The sequence below is a fragment of the Pipra filicauda genome, unplaced genomic scaffold (genome assembly GCF_003945595.2).
Source record: "Pipra filicauda isolate LSUMZ 115617 unplaced genomic scaffold, ASM394559v2 scaffold250_size1122263_pilon, whole genome shotgun sequence".
Lineage (NCBI taxonomy): Eukaryota > Metazoa > Chordata > Aves > Passeriformes > Pipridae > Pipra > Pipra filicauda.
The window spans coordinates 1,034,616-1,050,636 of record NW_024104366.1 but is presented as its reverse complement, the minus strand read 5'-3'; positions in this window follow the sequence as shown (position 1 = coordinate 1,050,636).

Here is a 16,021-nt window from a genome sequence, read left to right as displayed (position 1 = left end):
CTCCACCCTCACACTGCTCCAGCACTTGGCCTGAGGCTGGACACGTGGGCTCTTTGTGGCTGGAGCATTGGGCAAGAGCTGTGCTAATCAGCAGAGGCAGGGACACACACACAAGGTGTTTCTTGGAAATCTCACCTGGGGCTTTCCTTTTCCTCACAGCAAGAAGCAGCCTGGGAAGGTCTGGGCCAGGCTCTGGGCTTTGTCACGATGTAGTGGGATGCACCAGAGCCCCTGGGGCAGCAAGGAGTAGGCAGGATGGACTGCAGGGTACACATCTGCAGCTAAAAACTTCTATCCCTGTCCCACTTGACCTGTTGGAGCTCTTTCCTACTCAACAGGACAGGATGCTGAGATCATCTTTCTCAGTACCAGCCAGTTCTGTCCCCCTTTTCCCATATTCATCTATCTTGATCTTTTCACCTCCTTTGGCCCCTCCCCTAAATATCCCATAAGCCCTGGACAAGCCCTAGGCTCTCTAATTCAGTCCCAAACTTCCATAAGAAGTTCACCCCTTCCTTTCCTGGCATGGGTCCCTGGTGAGCAGCTCCTCCATGGGACCCCACAGTGACAGGGACAGTGTCTTCCTTGCCACCCCCAGCAGCCAGAGAGCACAAGGCTGGTCAGGTGCCTCCTCCAGCTCCTCTGAGTCTGATCTCTGCATCTATTTTAGCCATTCCCCTGTGTCCTTTGCTAATAATCACATGTTGTATTTCGTAAGAAATCGCAAAGAATTCAAAACCTTTTGTTAATATGAATAATTTCTTTCAAACAAAAGGGTGGTGTTTTCTTTTAACTTTTCAGCAGCAACGAAATAAAAAAAAAAAAGCACATTCAAGAGTTTTTGAAACCAAGGAAGTTCGTGTTAAAGCAGCAAACTGACCAGAATCACCTCCTTGGTTTTGCAACTGCAAAATGTGCTCTGTGGTTTCACATTAAAAGCACCCTCAGTGCTGACAAGGAGTCACGAATATTTTCTAACCACCAGGCTCCAATTCTGGAGCACAGTGCCCAGTTCTACTCTGATGTGACATTGCAGTGACAGTCATGGAGCTGCTCCAGGTGGGACCTGCCCTTAACCCAGTGTGTGACCACCAGGAACTGGAAAGTGGAATCACTGAACTCCTCCCCACGGGCCCATCCCTGTGGACTTCCAAGGCAAAAACAAGGACTTGATGTGTATCTACACCCACTCCTGCAAGCCAAGGGCTTGGACAGCCAGTTCTCCTCATTCCTGCCCCAAACCAGCATTCCTGTGTGCACTTTTCAACCATTTCTGCTGGTCTTTGTGTCCTCTGAAGCTGCTCAAGCCGTACACATCTCCAGTACTCCCAGCCAGGGCTGAAGTTCCTGCAGCAGAAGGAACTGGTCCAGCTGGCAGTGGGAACAATCCAAATTGCCATTTTAAAAACAATTTTCAATTTATTCCCTTCTCAGTGCCACTCAGATGGGAGTTAAATTGATTTTTTTACACTGCCTTCATTTAATGTACACAGCTCTTTCTCCCTCTCTCTGCATCACTGGAAGAAACCTATGAAAATCAGTTAAATAAACACGTCTGTGCTCAGAGCCCTGGAAACACAGAGTGGGCGACTCGCCGGGGAAACCAGAGGGGTTTGCAGGGGCCAGGAACAGAGCTCCCACCTACAGGGGGGTTTAAGAATCTCACACCCACAGCAAGCCACCTACAACTACCTGGAATCACCTCCAGGGAGGGGATCCTGCCCCTCTGCTCCCCTCTGCTGAGAGCCCACCCTGAGCACCTCCAGCTCTGGGGGACCCAGCGCAGGAAGGACATGGAGCTGTTGGAGCGAGTCCAGAGGAGGCCACCGAGCTGATGAGAGGGATGGAGCATCTCTGCTGTGAGGAAAGGCTGAGAGAATTGGGATTGTTCAGTCTGGAAAAGAGAAGGTTTCAAGGGGACCTAACTGTGTCCTTACAGTACCTGAAGGGGCTGACAGGAAAGATCTAGAGAGGCTATTTACAGGAGCCTGGAGTGACAGGACAAGGGGGAATGGCTTTAAACTGAAAGAGAGTGGGTTCAGATTGGATATTAGAAAGAAATTTTTGCCTGTGAGGGTGATGAGACCCTGGCACAGGTTGCCCAGAGAAGCTGTGGCTGCCCCTGGATCCCTGGAAGTGTCCAAGGCCAGGTTGGACGGGGTTTGGAGCAACCTGGGCTAGTGGAAGGTGTCCCTGCCCATGGCAGGGGGTGGAATGAAGTGGTCTTTAAGGTCCCTTCTACCCCACACCATTCTATGATTCAGACCTCAATTTGAGACATGAACTGGGAGAAGCCAAGGATATCATAGCAAGGTCCTTGGTCTTCTGCTTCAAGTGGAGCTTGGTGCCCAGATCCCGATGTGCAGAAAGCACAGTGCCACCCAGTACCAACCCTGGGAGTCGGCCCCCAGGTCAGTTTTAGGACCTGAGCTTAGTTTAGGACCTCCACAACTACCAGACCTCCTCCTGCACAGCTTATGGCTGAAGGTCAACTGCTGAGCTTAAATGGAGCTCCTGGGCCAGGGGTGTGGCTGGAGGCTCCAAGTGAGGTTGCTCAGGGCTGTCAAGGCTTATGAGTGTCCTCAGGCTCTGACAGTCCCCTTGGAATAGGATGATACATGGAACTGCTGCTCCCATTGCCCTGGGAATCAAAAGTTTCAACCAAAGGTTTCAACCAAAGGCTTGTGGACTTTTATGCTTGGAGGAACACGATGACACTCTCCCAGGCAGGTCCCAACCTCATGCCCACAGTGCAAAGCAGGTGTAAGTGGGGGCCAGTAGCTCTGTGCCCCAGGAACAGGCACCTCCTGAGGGCAGAGGGAAGGAAGGAAGGAAGGGAAAAGGATCATCTGTGTGGTTATGGTGACAACATGGCTTGAAAGAAGGCACATCAGCTCCAGGGACCTGGGAGTGCAGGAGCACCTCCCTGAGATGGAAACCTCTCTGGATTTGCCCTCCTGGGCCTCGAGAAGTTTTGTACACAGAGATAGATGTTTGAAGGGAGCTGGGAAGAACACAAAACTCCCTCTTTGGGGCCTGTTTTCCGTGCTAGCCATAAATGTTTGTTGGATGAAGACCACGCTCCCAGAGCTGTGTACCTAATGGCTCTCAAGGAGCCACCATCTCTTTGCTGATGGTTTATAAAGCTCAACTATTCAACCATCAGAAAAACATGAACAGGGACTTAATAAAGGCATATTTCCAATATACAAAAAATTAATGAATTTGTACTGTATCCTGCCTGCAAGATACATTAATTTCAATGGACAGCACTCAGGGCTTTAAGAGCCGGTGCTGCAGAGGGTGGACAGAATGAAAGCAAAGGAGAGTAAACAGAGGAGAGATTTCTAAGTGCCCATGACATTTGTTCAAATACTTTATTTCAATCAGCTTAAAAGGGAAACATAAAGCTGAGGTTGCTCCTAGGAAAGGCAATGAAATTGAAAACCGAGTAATGCACTGAGAGCAATTCAAAGGGAGCAGGGAGGCAGCCATCTGCTGCAGAGAGGGCACCAGCCGCCCTGCCGAGGGCTGCTTTGGCTCTTCTGATGATATTTTTGTCTCCCAAATGCCATCTCATGTTGTCTTGTCAGGAGAAGAGAAGCCACTCCAGCGCCTGAACAACGCTGGGAGAGTTTCACCTGCACAGACTAAGTGATTTCATGTTTATTTTGCCAAGTCCTTGGGGTGGGAGGTCCAGACCGGACGGAGGGAGCTGCCCTTCAGGAGACCATCCAGGGTTCAAAGCTCATGTTTAATTTGCTTTAGGAACACCAAGGACCATTAACAGGAAAAAGAAAAAAAAAAAAAAAAAAAAAGGAAGAACCAAAATACCATGTTGAAAAAGGTGTGAAATTCCACTTCATGGCTAAAAATTCCTCTTTCCGCTTCTCCAGCCTCTTCCACGTGAGTTGGGAGCGCACTGAGAGGAGGAGCAGTGTGTGATGCCTGAACTGGGTGTACTTTCCTGGGCAAAATCATCTGTTTCCACTCTGAAGCAAGACTTGATGAAAGCTGCTCTGATCCCCACCCCAGCCCCACCACGTCCCACGGCGAGGCAGGCGCTGGGCTGTCCTGCTGCCTGCACGGCATCAAACCACAGCTCCAAGGGGGATATTTAGGTGGAAAAGTGGATTTGGGGCAAAGTGATACTTGTGGCTTGGTTTCCAAGGAAAGTTGTGATTTTCTTACTTTAAAAATAGAAACCCATCAAGCTGGGAGGGAAGGAGAGAAGGCTCTTTGTGACCACCTTCTACAGCAGACTGTGGGGTAAAAAGTGTATTTGTTCAGCAATGTAATTTACTTTTAGTAACAGAAGAAAAAGGTGAGGCTATTGATTTATCACTATTTTTTATTTGTTTTCTCCTTTTTTACATCCATTAGCTCGCTGGGTTTCTTTTATCTGGGAGCTGCCTCTGACAGGATTCAATACGTTCAGCATTTCTATAAATATGTAAATATAAGATCTGTATGTGTAAACACACCCGCATAAATAAAACGGTAATGATGTGTGTATCTATATTTGTGTACATAGAAAAGCTAAATTATCTCCAATTTATCCAATGCCCTTTATAGCTCCTATGTGCATTATGTTCCTATGTACATACAATCTTCATATTTATATGAAAATGGCACCAATGAGGAATACAGATAAAATACTAAAGGGTGTTTCTGGTGGATAAGTCACTCCTAATTCCTTAATTTCTTTTTGCTTGTTCCCCTGAGCAAGCAGTGGAAGATACATAAATAAGTCTGCACATATTTATTTAACCTCCTTGTTTAGCCAGTTTTCGTGGGGTTCGTGTCCAAGATACCTGCACTGATGCCAAGGGGAGGGAGAGACTTTCCCAGGAGCTGGTACTTTGGTCCTGATCCAGAGCAAAGCTTGGAATTATGAGCAGGAAAATAAGGATGCACCAAACAAGGTAAAGGCTGAAAGAAATTAAAATACCCCAGGGAGACCTTGAGCTGAGTTTTCCTTGAGCAGAGTGTTCCCTGAGCCCAGGGAAGATGGGAGGCTCCCATGATCTCCCACTGATCCCAACCCAACTGCAGCATCCTGGGGACCTTCCCCTTTTCCCCCACACACCTGAACCATCTCTGGCTGGTAGGAAAGTAAATCAGATGGGAAAATTCTCCATCCATGTTAAAAAACGTGAGATTGCCAGGCAGTACCCTGAGATCCAGACTGTCTCCCAAAGGCTGATGCCTCAGAGCCATCACGGTCTCTGCTGCCACCTCCACCCTCTGCCCACTCCTGGGAAGTCTTTGCTGGGAAAAGGAGGAAAGATCCTCCAGTAAAGAGTAGCCCACGGTCTGGGGTGTTTTGTGAGTGTCACCAAGTGGAACTCAAAGGGCCAAACAGAGATTAAAGGGCCAGCTGTTGCTCCTGACATCAGAGAGATCAGTTCAGAGGGTGCATGAGCAGCATAAGCCCAAAAATTGCAGCTCGTTCTGGCTTGTTTCAGGATACAGCAGTGCAACCTGTGCAGTGTCTCACCACCCTCACAGGTAAAAATTTCTTTCTAATATCCAATCTGAACCCACTCTCTTTCAGTTTAAAGCCATTCCCCCTTGTCCTGTCACTCCAGGCTCCTGTAAATAGCCTCTCCAGATCTTTCCTGTCAGCCCCTTCAGGTACTGTAAGGACACAGTTAGGTCCCCTGAAGCTTTTCTTTTCCAGACTGAACAATCCCAATTCTCTCAGCCTTTCCTCACAGCAGAGATGCTCCATCCCTCTCATCAGCTCGGTGGCCTCCTCTGGACTCGCTCCAACAGCTCCATGTCCTTCCTGCGCTGGGTCCCCCAGAGCTGGAGGTGCTCAGGGTGGGCTCTCAGCAGAGGGGAGCAGAGGGGCAGGATCCCCTCCCTGGAGGTGATTCCAGGTAGTTGTAGGTGGCTTGCTGTGGGTGTGAGATTCTCGAGCCCCCCTGTAGGTGGGAGCTCTGTTCCTGGCCCCTGCAAACCCCTCTGGTTTCCCCGGCGAGTCGCCCACTCCGTGTTTCCAGGGCTCTGAGCACAGACGTGTTTATGTAACTTTGCCTCCCAATCCTCACAGGGAAGAATTCCTTCCTAATATCCCCTCTAAACCTACTTTCTTTCAGTGTGAAGTCATTCCCCCTTGTCCTGTCACTCCTCGAACTTGTCCAAAGTCCCTCTCCAGTTCTCCTGGAGCCCCTTTAGGGACTGGAAGGGTCTCTAATGTCTCCCTGCAGCCTTCTCTCCAGGTTTTCTCAGCCACCGGCTATCATTGACCTCCCAGAGGGGCTGTCCCAGGCGGCAGCGGGATCATTCGAAGCGAGGCGTCCTCATCCTGAATTTCTCCTCCGTTAGCTTGCAACACAGGGGACTTGGGCTCGGTTGAAGCAATGTTCTCTGAGCAGGAGGACGAATCCCATCGGGATGCGGAGGGATGAAGCTGCCGCACGGCACGAGCTCCCCCTGCAGCGCCCTGGGCAGAGCAGCTGCGCCCGGGCGAGCGATGAAGTTAAACCAAAAATCGCCTGTTTGAAGCCAAAAAACAAAACAAAAAAAATCCCCCTTGCCATTGGCATGATGCCAGTCCGGAGCACGAGTGACCCCCGGGGGGAAGGGGGACAGGCGATGCCCGCAGGATCTCCAGTCCCTCCTCTCCCACTTCACGCCAATTCCCGTGCCCTTTTCCCAGCATCACCCGAAGGAGAATCACAAGGTTCTGCTGGGAGGGTCCCTGTGGGGGGGTGGGCGGGGGACTGACCGAACCACCGCATCCTCCCTCTGCCACCCCCCTCCAGCGTCCACCTCCCTCCTTTCTGCTCCAGCCAAGTTTCAGGAATACTTTGACCAACTGCACTCGTTTTGTGAGTCTGGGGACTCACAGAAATGTGTATTTTGACTCCATCCTTTCCTGGGCTTACCCCAGCAGTTCCCTGTGCCTATAGATCTAATGGAAGAGAAAAAAAAGCCACTGATATTTTGGGATACCTGAAAGAGACATTTCCTAAATTTCCAGCGCCCTGGGATAATTTTGGCCTAGAGAGCCACACTCCAGCCTGGTGCTGGTGGCTTTGGATGCAATTTTGGATTTGCTCTCTAATGGAGCAGGGAAGTATTTATGTATTTATATATTTATAGTTCTGCTGGGCTGTGCTGGGCATTAACACTTTCCCGGAGCCAAGAACTTCAATTCCTGCTTTAGGCTAAAATAATCTCAGCGCCAGCCCACGAGGGAAAAGGGGAGCCTGAGGATGCTGAAAATCCTGCTTGGTGGGATCCAGAGCAAATCTCCCCTTGGCTGCAGGATATGGAGTTGGGGGCTCAGCCCAGGTTTATGGAGTTATAGGGATTCCCCAGCTCCCTGTTCCCAGAGTTTTGGTGGGAACATGAGCAAAGGCTGGCAGGGGGTGCTGCACTTGCCACTGGCCACAGTGGCACTGCCAGGGGCTCTGCAGGCAGCTTGTGCTGCTCTCCAAGATGCCTGTGGGATGACTGCTCCCTGCTGCACATGGATGCCCACGGAGGGCAGGTTATGTGAGCCCCTGCTCTGTGCTCTCCTCTGGAGAGGGAGATCTGCCAGGGGCACAGAGCACCAGCAGAACCCAGGGATGCCTTCTCCCTTCCCTTGGTGCCCAGGAGGATCCAGAAATATTTCCAAGTGTTTCATCAGGAGAGGTTTCCTGGGACGGGTGCTGTCAGTGTGCCCTGGGTGTCTGCAAGTGTGGAAGGGGTGGGTCACCACAGTCAGTGTGCAGCAGGAGGAGGGAGAAAGAACAGTTTGCAGAATCCTAGAATCATGGAATATCCAGTTCACAGAATCCTAGAATCATGGAATATCCTGAGGTGACAGGGACCAACAAGGATCATAAAAGTCCAGCTCCTGGTCCAGCACAAGACAACCCCAAAAATTCCAATGTCTCTCATTAGGGCATCTCAGCAGGCAGAGAGGTCACAGCAGGGATGACACAGCCTAAAACCCTTCCAGGGTCTTTCCCAGGCAGAAGGTGAGGTTATTCCCACCAGCAATCACTAATGATCCTACAGAAACATCAATGGCCAGGGAGGCAAGTGGGAAATACTTGGATCTGCCTCTGGGGATATGGTCATGGATGTAAGCACAGCAGGGAGATGATGGCCAGGGAGGAGGGGGGCAGTGAGATGGGAGTCTCCATGTCCTCCTCCTCCTCCAAGCCCTGGTTGCCCAGCTTCACTGGGGACTCACAGAAATGTGTATTTTGACTCCATCCTTTCCTTGGGCTTATCCCAGCAGCTCCCTTACCCATGGCAGGAGTGATGCCAGACCAAAACACCAGCTGTGGCAGGGCAGGGCCAGGGAAAGACACTGGAAAGAGGAGAACCAAGAGCAGGAACATCCCTGGCCAGCTGCCCTCACCCAGATGGGCACACAAATGCCAAGCCCCTGGCACTGCCCTGGGTGGGAGGGAGCTCACTCACAGGGAGGCTGTTTCCCCCCAGATCTGTGGGAAGCAGCACAAGCTGTGAGCTCCCCCCAGCTCTCAGTGGGCTGTGAGGGGGGACACAACTGACCCCCAAGTCTCCTGCCACCTGAGGTGCCTGGGACAGGGCCACTCCTCTTTGCACTTATATTTTTGGGTCAATTTTTTCCCTTAATCTCTCCATTCCCAGATCAGCTTCCCTGCTCCACCCTGCAGGGAGTACCCAGAGAAAGGGTTCAGGCTGGGGTTCCCCAAGGGGGTGTTTTTACCCAACACCTTGGTGCTGTCAGCAGTCAGGACCCCAACATGCACCAGACTGAACACCCCAAAACCCAGAGAGAGCCACGAAACAGCCCCAAACTGCTGAGCAGTCCCAGCACCTGTGGCTACCAGGACATCCCTCCTTCCCCTGTGCTGCAGGATCTGCTCCTCCACTGACTGTCCTGCAGCCACCAGGACAGGAGATGTCCCTTGTCTGGGGATGCCAGGGCATGGGCACGGGGACATGGAGGTTCAGCCAGGTGCTCCACACCTGGAGCAGTGTGTTCTCCACGGGATGTTCCAACCCTGCTTCCCACCCCAGGATACCTGGACTTTTACACTGAGCAGCTCTCTCCCACCCCTGCTTCTCACTGGAGACAAAATCCTGGGTATCCTATGGGGGAAATACAGCTTTTTTTTTTAACTCACCCTTTTCCCAAAGTTTCCTGCGAACTTCAACACATCCCTTTTTCACCACTGGGGAAATGCTGACTTGCCAGCACCTGTTTTTAGCTGCTTTACAAAATTCAAACCCAGGGAAAGTGCAGCCAATGTGCTGATTCTTCACAATTTTCTCTTTGCCAAAACCTCCAAGCCTTCCCCAAAAAGCTGCTGTAGCTCATTGCTGGCCACACGTGTCCCGTGCAATCCGGGGGGATGTGATGCCATGAGGATGCTCAGTGCTTACTGACACTGGGGCTGGGGCTGCTGCCACCAGAGCTCCCCTGCACCCCACACTGCCCTGCACCAGCACAGCCCCTGCATTTCCAGCCTTTGCCACTGGATTTGCACCACTCCAGGTACAGGGTTCACCTTCTCCATGGTGGTCTCCAAGTCATGTACACAGGAGATGGAGGCAGCCAAGTCCTGGATGGCAGAATATCCTGAGCTGGAAGGGACCCACAAGGCTCATCAAAGTCCAGCTCCTGGATGTGGCCATGGGATGCCCCCCCCTCCTCCTGCTGGGGCTGCATCCCCATCCCTACCTGCTGCAGGAAACAGAACTGCCAGGATCACTTTCCAGACTCCTCTGGCTCTTTCTTCACTTTGCTGCACAATATTTCATCACCCACCTCAGTGAAATCTATATTTCCCTTTTAAGAGCTCTCCTAGAATAATATATTTTTTTATTATCGTGACAGTGAGGGCTCCTGTTGCTATGGCTACGTGCCCTTTGCTGGAGCAGGAGCTTTCTGGGTGTTGGAAACTCCGCTATTTTTCCTGATCTATGTGATTTGATTTTCTTTCTTTTTAATTTGATGTTTACTCCCATTATCGTCTTCTGAAACAACAGGTCATTTATATTGCGTATGAATATGTCACCAGTACAGCAAAGCCTTCAGAAACAACCTTCTGCTTTCAGAAGGATTTTTTTTGGGGGGGAAAAAATCTGCTGTGCAGCATTCATAATATATATAGTATAACAAAAACATGGGAACTCTGAAAGGGTCTCATCTGTATCTCACCACATCATACATTAAATCCCAGTTTTGAGTTCAGGACTCTTGAATGAGTGTTATAAAACCAAGTCCAGTTTTCTGTGGTTTTCCATCCTGTTGCTGTAAAACAAACCTTTATATTCTGGTTGTCAACTGAGCTGCCTTCCAGTCCTGAGCCTCTTGAAACCTCATCTATTTGAGAACACACAGAGGTAAAGGAAATGGATGTATTAAATTGAGATATGGATGGCTGGGTAGATAGATAGATAGATAGATAGATAGATATAGATAGATAGATAGATAGATAGATAGATAGATAGATAGATAGATAGATAGATAGATAGATAGATAGATAAAACAAATCAGCTTTTTACTCCAGCATTTCCTTACAGGCGAGTGCTGTAACATTTACATTTGGAAAGGGATCACACATGCACAGAGACATTACAGGAACTTTTCCAAAGCTTTTCATGCCTTGGGATACTTAATGGTGAAGGACTGTGCTCTGATTCTGCTGTCAACACACACTGGGAGGAAGCAGGAATGGGCCTGTTGTACAGGAAGGGAAACTGAGGCACGGAGCCAGCCCATCCCTGCTCCCGAAGCAGGTGAGTGGCAGAGCTGGGATGAAAAACTCTGGCTTTGTGCTGAATTTGTGCTGTGTTTTCAGGGACAGCATCCACACCACTGCCTCCTTGTTTTATGGGGAGGATGATGATCAAGGCATCACCTGTGGGCTCATTTCCCTCTGTCCCATCAGGACCAGAGATGCTGCATGAGACCCATTTGCTTCCCTCTCCCTGCACTCCTGCCTTTTGTTGTTATTCTGTTTTTAACTAGAAATAGTAGAAATGAGTGAAAGCAGACCAACACCACACAGAAACTCCCGAAACAGCAAATACTCCAGAAAACCTCCAAGATTTGCCTACAACAAGGCAAGAGGTTTGCTCCTGAAGTTTTAAAAGGCAATGGTTGCAGTGAGGTGCCAAGTGGATTAAACAGTTCATATGAACTTGCACGAGCAGATGCTGATGCAGATTGGGTTCACAGGTTAGAGCTGAGTGGGAGGTGGTTTAGGTGGTGTCCCCAAGCCCCAGTGAAGCCCCTCACCCTCCATGAGGCACAACCAGCAGCCATGCAAGGGACCCCCTGTGCCCAGACTGGGCATCTCCTCAGGCATCGCCCACCACCTGGGTCTCTGCAGCATCCACAGCCCCCAGAGACAGCAAAGAGAGGGGGGAGGATGAAAACGAGGAGGTACCTCATGGTGGTTCATCCTGGAGGGCTCAGGAGGCTGCTGGAAGAATCTCTATGCAGTGGCTGGGACACAGGAATGCCCAGGTGATGCCAACAGGGAGAGAAAGGAGGCTCAGAGCCCCTTCACCTGCAGCTGGAGCACACAGGAGCATCCTGGGAAGGGATGCCAAGCTCCTGGAGAGTATGTGATGGCAGGGAAAGAGCAGATGGGAAAGGGAAATAGGGCCCAGCCCCATGGAGAAACTGGGGGAGTGGGAAACCAGGTAAAAGGTGTTTATATTCCCAGCTACAACTCGTGATGCTGCCAGAAACAGAGGCATGGAGAGGTGAAGGGATGGCCCAGTGGTGCTCAAAGAGATGCAGGAAAAGCTCCAGATGAACTAGAGGGTCTCACCTGGGCACAGCATTTCCCTTCCCACACCAACCAGCTCCGTCCCCACTCCCCAGACAAGCAGGTTCCCACCCAAGGATGTAGCTGAAAACTTCCACCAGCGGCTGCCCCGAGGGGTTCTGGGGGAGATTCTCCCTGAGATCATCACATGTTCAAACATCCCCCCCAGTTTGATTTACCTCTGACCAAGGGGAGAAGGGGGTGGTGACCCACAGCTCATTTCTGCCACCATCTGTGTCATTCCACACTCTGTTCCCACGGAGATGGCACAGGAGGTGGCTGGAAGGGGACTCAGCAGCTGGCACAACACCCAGCACCGGGGATCAGGGAAGGAGGAACAAGTATTTTCCATAAGGAGTGGAAGGAGGAGGAGCATGGGAGAAAGCAGCAGCCCAGCAGGCACAAGGGAAATTATTAATTATCAGGATGCAGCAATGAGGAGCCTGCAGGCTGGAGGCACATCCTTGCCTCCCATCCCTGGCCTCCAGCAGCACCCATGGAGCAGGATGGGGTGTTTGGGTGCCCCAAGCATCACCCCACATGTGAGAGCTGACCACATTCAAAGTGCAATTTTTAGGTGCAATTTGATAAAAGTGAGAAATAAGCATTTAAATATATATGAATATATAGATATACATAGCTTTTTCATAGAATCATAGAATATCCTGAGTTGGAAGGAACCCACAAAGATCATTGAGTCCAAATCCTGGCCCTGCACAGGACAGCCCCAAGAACCTGTAGCTGCAGACACAAATGCTGATCCCAGTTCTCATGTCAAATCACAATGGGATGTCCCCACACAGGAGGGGCTTCAGGAAAGCAGCACATGGAGCAGCACTGGGAAAATACAGCAACAAGTGTTTGGGACAGCTGAAGCTCTGTTTTCTGTAATTTAAACAATATATTAATTTATTCAAACCTCTTATCAGCAAAGGGAGAAAAGAACCCTGATTCAGAGTATTTTGGACTGTTTAAGCCTATTTATGGGACAAGGCTGTTCCTGGGAATGGCGAGGGGAAGCTGTGCTGTCCTGGTTTGCAGCCCATCTGCTTTGGCTGCTCTTTGCAGGAGGCAGGACGAGCACCAAACATGGTGAACTGCAACGTGGGAAACCTTGTCCAGATTTTTTCTTAATGGATTTAACTTAATCAAGTGGCTCCAATGGGAATTTATCACACGGGAGGAGAAGACACAGACACTGCTGTGTGAGGACGAGCTGGGGGAGCCACAGTGGGATGGGTGCAGGACCTGGGGGCTGCCATGGGTGTTCTGGCTCCCAGTATCCCACCAGCCCTATATCCTCACCAGGCAAACACCAGTAGATACTCAGGGCTTGGATGCCTCGGAGACAAGGCTGGAAAAGCCCATCCTTGTGCAGGGATTTGCACAGGGATGGCACAGCCAAGCTGCCACTGCGGGGCACGTGTGGGGCTGTGGAGGCACCAAGGGATGTGCCAAGGGATGTGCCAAGGGAGGCACTGAGAGGTGAACCCAGGAATGCACTGAGGGATGCACTGAGAGGTGAACCAAGGCCAGCACTGAGGAATGTGCAGAGGGATGCACTGAGGGATGCCCCAAGGGATGCACCAAGGAATGTGCCATGGATGTGTCCAGGGATGCACAGAGGGATGTGCCAAGGGATGTGCCACGGGATGCACCAAGGAATATGCCACAGGATGCACCAAGGGATGAACCAAGTGCTCGCTTTTCAGGCAAGGATTCCAGCCGAGGCTGAACGAGAGAAAACATCCTCATTACTGCCTTAGGTCCTTAACTTTTAAGTTTTCCCCACTTTCCCCACTCCCACAGGGCTCCTGCCTGTGTAAGATCCCTCCTGTTTACACCCATTAAACACCAAATACAGCTTCCCCGTGCCCCAGTCGGGTGATGTCCCTGGGATGCACAAACTCCAGGTGAATATTGACTTTGTACTGACAAGGCTCCAGTCCAAATACCACCCACTGCACGGGGCTGCCAAGGGGGCCGGCACGCCTGCGATCCAGCGATGGAATGATTTGATTCCCCAGCCCTGCAGCATTCTGTCTGCGAGGAAATTTTCATTTGGTCTCTCCAACTCGAGAACCAATTGTAAATGTCAGCGCTAAATGCTCAGATTTAAGTGTTGGGTTGTCTTGTTTGATTACGGCACTAAAAGGTCAGGGCTGACTAATGGAAAGTACAAGCGGTATCGGGAGGGAAACTGTGTTCTGCCGTGGCTGAGCAAACACCTGGGGACAACCTAATCACTCTTCCCGCTGCATCTCTCTCTTCCCTCTCCGGCTCCTTCACTCAGGGCCGGTTTTTTCAGGTCTTACGACCTGGAAAAGCCATTTCTGGGGAAAATTCCTGCTTGTGACGTTGCTGCCGGGGATGCCGGCAGTGCTGGGTTTCCTCCTGGAGGAAACGGAGAGCTCATCTCGCCATGGCCTGGCTGGATTTGCTCCCAAAGGGGAAGGGATTGCACCAGAGCCAGGCTGCAGCCACCCCCCACTGCCATTACCGAAGTGCTTTGGGTGCCAAAGTTTCTCTGCATCCATTCACATCCCCATTTTGGCCTCCCTCTGGCAACCAGCATCCCAAGAGCTCCACGTAGAGAGCAGAATAGGACTTTTTCCCTCCTCCTTTCCCATTTGCCATCCATTTTCCAACACTTGCAGCACCTTTAAATTCCCCCTTCCCTGAGTTGTTCCAGTCATGGTGGCCAAATAAAACTCCAGTCACCTCAGACTGAGCTCAGGAAACTGCTTTTTCCTGAGCCCGTTCTCATCATCCCAGCTCCATAAGCAGAGTTCGTTATGTTTATTTTAAAGCTGCTTTCAAAAATATTAGTCCTTCTGCCACAGAAGTGCCTGGCAGAACAAAACCCCGAGGAGCTGTTCCTCCTCTCTGGGGAATACTGTGGTGGGCCCAAGCAGGAGCACTCATTCCTCCCTACAGATGCCATCCCACACTGGGATCTGGTCCCTGCTGCCAACCCTTAAATCCCTCCAGGGATGAGGACTCTACCACTGTCCTGGGCAATATCTTTCAAAGCCTGACATCCCTTTTGGTGGAGAGATTTTTCCTGATTCCAAATCTAAACCTCCTCTGGCACAACTTAGACCATTTCTGCTTGTCCTATCCCTTGTTCCCTGGGAACAGAGCCCAACCCCCACCTGGCTCTCCCCTCCTGTCAGGGAGTTGCAGAGAGTGAGAAGGTCCCCCCTGAGCCTCCTTTTCTCCAGGCTGAGCCCCCCCAGCTCCCTCAGCCACTCCTGGTGCTCCAGATCCTTATTATAAAAGGCAGTTGTCTTATTCACAGGTCCCTTTGCAGGAGCATCCCTGGGGAAAGGGTCCCATTAAGCAGAGGATGGTGCCAGAAGGATGAAGGGGCTCAGAAACCACCAAAAATACAGGAGGGGAAAAAGTCCTCACACCAGCTCATCACCAATATCAAATGCAAAGAAATCCAAGAAAAATATCCATCTCCAAACTGAGCTATTTCCTTCACAGTCCAGGCATGGAGTGGGACAGAGCCTGAGCTGCACTGGGGAAGTCAAGGCAGCTTGTGGTCTGTAAGATTAATAGGAAATCTGCTCTGGACTGGGAGTGATTCCCTCTTTTATTGCAATGAACCCCAAAGAGTAATGGCTCTAGGGCAAGAAGAGGAAGGTAAATTGCAGTAATAATGTGTTTCCTTGTGCAGACATGCTTTTGATCATAGAAAATACACCATCTGTTTCTAAATTACTTGTATTGATTTAACAGTTAGAAACGTGAGGGGAGATCTTTTTTTTTTCCTCCTGCAAATCCATTTTGTGAGGTCGCCTGGAAATCTGACAGTTCTGGGCAATAAAAAGTACGGGCTTGTTCATCACAAAAGATTCCTGCTGCCAGGGATGGGGCTGTGGCGGGACATCCCCTTCCTCTCCATCACCCTGTCCCGCTGAGAGTTGAGCACCCGAGTCCTGATGCACCCCATAAGAACTATTTCTTTACACCAAATAAGATGTTCTTGTGTTTCTTCTTCCCTGTGAGGGCGGTGAGGCCCTGGCACAGGTTGCCCAGAGTAGTTGTGGACGTCCCATCCCTGGAAGCGTTCAAGGTCAGGTTAGACGGAGCTCTGAGCAACCTGTTTGTTCCCACCTGAATCCTCCCATAGTGTCCCCAGCACTCCCAGACCAGCACCACCAGCTCACAGCAAAGCCCCACAGCCTCCACACAAACTCCTTCCTCTCCCTGGTGGAAAACACCCCAAGCCC